The following is a 4,860-nucleotide window of genomic DNA, read 5'->3' as shown; positions in this document are numbered from 1 at the left end:
CCCTCCTCCGTAAAGACAGGGGTCTACCCTAAGCTCCCTTTCAGCATTCCCATCAGGAGAAGCCTGGACCAAGTTCTTCATTCTCTAAGCATCAGGAACACCCTGAAGGCAGGGATTGTTCTTGTGTCTCCTCCAGTTTCCTCAGAGAGCCCGAAGCCCAGATTCCAGAGAGTCTGATGTGTGCAAATTAAACTCAACTGAAATCCATTCATCAAGAAGGACCAATGGGCTCCTCTGGAGAAGGGAACCAGGGCATGGAGGTGAGGGGCAGGGATACTCTTGAATCCCCAGTTCTCACCTCCCCTCATCGTGGGGGCCTCGATCACCCACGCCTCCACTGGAAATGTTCCAGCATCAGTGATGTTCACTTATCTAGAAACAATGTAGGTAGCAGCCTCCACTACTTGGAATTGCACTGAGAATTGGGGGAGGCCAAAAGGCTCCTGGAGGACCCAAGGCAGAAGCCTGCAGAGAGATGAGGTCCTGGGGCTGGGCCCTACTCAGTGTGCTGAGCTTGGTGCCTGGTTGCTGCATCCATAATGGCTGAGAAGCAGGAAATTTGTCTGGGGCCAGTCAGTGAAGGGGCTCGTCTGCCCTGCCCACCCTGAAGTCCCTCCAGGGGAATAACTGATGTTCCTGACCTTGAAGTTAGCTCTCCTTAAGAACACAGGGAAGCGTGCACTCCATTAAACACGCACACACGTGCACACACACACACACACACACACACAATATCCAAAGGATTAAATTGAGAGCAAAAACAAAAAAGCAAATGTAAAAAGTAGTTTGTATAAAGGGATACTCCCTGGCTCCTTGGGAATCTAGACTCCAGGCTTGGCAGAGCGACTTCTCCCAAGAGTTTGGGCTCGGCTGTCCCCACGGATCATGTCAGGGGGAATTTGAGCTAATGTGTGTAAACAGACAGCACTATTAACAAATCCATTTATTAAGCACTTGTCTTGAGTTCTGCTGTGCAGGAGACTTGTTTATCAAGTCGGAACCTGTTATTAACTTGAGCCAAAGGCAGCAAGGCAGCTTGGAAGATGTCCAGCCCTAGAGCCAAGCAATCTTGAGTTCCAGTCCTGGCTTTGTCTCTAACCACTGCATGACACTGGGCAAGCCACTTCACCTCTCTGAGCCTCAGCTGCCTATGACAGGCAGCCCCTAAGATGGCCACAAATGGTCCCTGCCTTCTGGTATTTACCCCCCTTGTGTAATCTCCTCCCCTTGATTGTGGTCTGGACTAACTGACCCAATTCTAGTGAACAGAATATGGCAGAAGTGATGGGATATCACTCATGAGATTAGGTTACAAAAAAAGACTGTGGCTTCCATCTTGGGCACCCTCTCTCCATCACTTGCTTATTCACTATGACAGAGGCCAGCTGCCATGTTATTAGCTGTCCTGTTGAGAAGCCTGAATGGAAAGGAACTGATGTCTCTAACCAACACTCCACAAGGGCCTGAGACCTGCCAATAGCCACACAAGCAAGCATGAAAGTAGACCCTCCCCAAGTCCAGCCGTGAGATGACTGATGCTCTGGTGGACGTCTTGATTGTATCCTTGTGAGACACCTTGAGCCAGAGGCACCCAACTAAGGCTCACCCGGATTCCTGACCTACAGAAACTGAGAGATAATAAATATTTGTTGTTTTAAGCCACTATGTTTTGGGATGGTTTGTTATGCAGCAATAGATAACTAATACATGCTTCATCTGTAAAATGGGCATAAAAATTCCTTCCTCCCAGTATGGCTGGGGGCATTGAGATAATGCAGGAAAAGTGCCTGTTGCCTGTCAGGGTGAGGAATGACACAGCAACTAGGTGGTTATCTGGTAAAGTTGAGGAGATGCACACTCTATGACCCAACAATACCCTCCTGGGTATACACCCTGGAGAAACACGTCCGCAGAAGACAAGCACAGGAATGTTCCCAGGGGTAGTGTTTGTATTAGTGAAAAACTAGAAATGCCCTAAATGTCCATCATGGGGAGACGGCATGAACAGAATGTGGTATAACCATGCAGTGGAATACTACGCAGCAATGAAAATAGACAAGCTGGAGCCACACATGTCAGTGTGGGTTCTCTCACAAACACAAAGTTGAGGAAAAAAACCAAAGATGGTACCATTTATATAAGGTTTAAAAATAAGCCCCAAACCCTATAAATTATGTATGGACATCTACATATATAAGAAAAGCATACAAACATGCATGAGAACGATCAACTCCGATTCCAGGGGAGTGTCACCTCTGGGGACAGAGGGAGGGAAGGTGGTAGAGTTGGGCCTATCCTGAACCCCATACTCCAGAGTGTTTACCATGAGCATGCACAGTGGTTTTAAGTCACTCATTTAATACTTTCAACAACCCCATGGGGTCCAGTCTATTATTCTCTCTTCTTACAGAGGGGGAAACTGAGGCACAGGATCTCCAGGGAGATGTTCCTGGAGTGCAGTGGGAGGCCAGGGCTTGGTTTCTCACTTTATTGCTAACTTGGGGGAGGCCACATTACACCCTGGCCTCAGTCTATTCTTCTGTAGCATGGGAGAGACTTGTTGCCCTGCCCCCTTCCCCCTTCCCCCTTCCTAGGTGTGGACTGAGATGCTGGGAAAGTCTTGACTAATCAATCTGGAATATTTGCAGAGGCCCCCCATAAGCCAAGCCTGGGGCCAGCTACATAGTAGGGGAGACTAAAATCAAGGAGGTGTGGACAAGAGAAGGTGTGAATAAGATGGTTAAATTCAACACAATGCAGTTCAGTTCAATTTTTTTTTTTTTTTTGCGGTATGCGGGCCTCTCACTGTTGTGGCCTCTCCCGTTGCGGAGCACAGGCTCCGGACACGCAGGCTCAGCGGCCATGGCTCACGGGTCTAGCCGCTCTGCGGCATGTGGGATCTTCTCGGACCGGGGCACGAACCCGTGTCCCCTGCATCGGCAGGCGGACTCTCAACCACTGTGCCACCAGGGAAGCCCTCAGTTCAATTTTGCATTGACTCAGTTCACAGACAATAGTTGAGGTGAAGGAATATTGCTTGAGCACCTACAACATGCTGGGCCTGTAGTAGGTGCTTTTTCTAAATTATCTCATGTAAGCCTCAACCACAACCCAGTAAGTAGGAACTGTTATTATCCCCACATAACCAATGAGGAAACAAAACCAGGGAGGGTGAGCAACTTCCCCAGGTGGCACAGCAGAGCTGAGATTGTCAGGATTTGTCCTCCCTCCATCCTGACCTGCCCTCTGTTTGCTGCTAGGGGCAGAGATGGAGGATCCAGGCCTTGTTGCCCTCTGGGGATCCCAGCCCAGACCAGGAAGGTCTGGAGGAGTTGGGAGGAGAGAAAGATGTGTGTGGCTGGAGCAATCAGGTCAGGTTTCCTGGAGGAGGGGGAGGGGGAGGTGCTTCAGTGAGCTTATTAATGGTGAAGCAGGTGGAGGCATTCATCCATCCCTTCTCCCATTCATACCCTCAACAAACATTCACTACAGCTTTCTCTGTGCCCCAAAGAGCCCATGGTCTCATGCACAAGACTCAGCGCAGCGTGATCTAGGTTGAGGCAAGGGAAACATGGGGGCTCGTGCACACACAGAGCAGGCACTGGGCAGGCAGGATAGACAACCAGGAGCTGGTGATGGCTGAGCTGAAATCCAAAGGGTGAGTAGGAGTCAACCAGGAGACGGAAGGTGGGGGATGGTACTCCAAGCAAAGAGAACAGCAAGTGCAAAGGCCCTGGGACGGTGGGGAGAGACAGAAGACCCCAGGGAAGGCCAGCAATGACCAAGATGGTTCCAACTCAGCTGAGAAGCGGGTGTGGGGCTGAGGCTGCCACCATCTCTCTCCCAAGTAGGGAGAGTGTCTGCCTGCTGGGTTCTCTAACCAGCTGGGTTCCCACGCCAGCTCAGCCCTGTTGGGCAGGCAGGGCCCCTCTCCAGAAGGCTTAAGAGCAGGGGAGTTCGAACCATAATGGCATGTGTAATTATGTGCAAAAATGAAGGAACGCTCCGTACTAACTGATGGTGGGAAAGAGTAAATATTGGCCGAGGCACCCGGCTGCATCTCCCCGTCCAGTCTGGCTGGGACCCAGGGCAGCCGCCTGGCCACTAATATACCCATAAATTATTGAAGTTATAAAGAAGAAAGCAGGTATCATGTGGCACCCATAAACAGCTTGTTAGCTAGGACTAACGAAGGGGCAGCCTGCTGCTTGGCCTTGCGTGGGGTCCCCCCACACCCTCCCTGATTGCAGAGGGAGATGCATGAGGGTGGGTGTGGAGAGAGGCAGAGAGACTGGCTGCCCCCTCCCTGCCCCCCTCCAACATCCTGACCCACTATGGAGTCCGGTGGTGCTGGGAGAGAGAGGAGGTCCACAGACATAGAGCCCAAAATGGGCCATGAGGTCCCCGTCACTGCAGCGTGCAAGCAGGGGCTGGACAAACCTGTCACAGAGGACAGAGGAGCCGGGAAAACTCTGAGGCCTGCCCAGTCTGATGTGCTTAGGCCAACTGGGTGCTGGGAAAAACTGGATGCTGAGGCTAGACACACAGGGTGCACATCACAGGAAAGCCACCTGCCAGCTGTGTGACCTTGGGTAAGTTACCCACCCTCTGAGCCACTTTCCATTCATGCTACTTGGGTATAGCCATGCCTAACATGGAGGATTGTGGAGGGGGTCCTAGGAGCATATGTATGTGATACTCTGGGTGCACATAAGCCCTTGTGCATAGGACACTCCTCTACCTCCCACATCCACCCCCAACCTCACAGGGGGCTTCTAATTAGATCAGGCCTAATGAGGCTTCCCTCTGCCAGGCTCTGTTTACGCTTCATTTAAGCCTGAGTCTGGGACATTAGGAGGA

This window comes from Hyperoodon ampullatus (assembly GCF_949752795.1).
Source record: "Hyperoodon ampullatus genome assembly, chromosome: 3".
NCBI classification, from domain to species: domain Eukaryota; kingdom Metazoa; phylum Chordata; class Mammalia; order Artiodactyla; family Ziphiidae; genus Hyperoodon; species Hyperoodon ampullatus.
The sequence above is the reverse complement of the archived record's forward strand: the minus strand, read 5'-3'. Positions refer to the sequence as shown.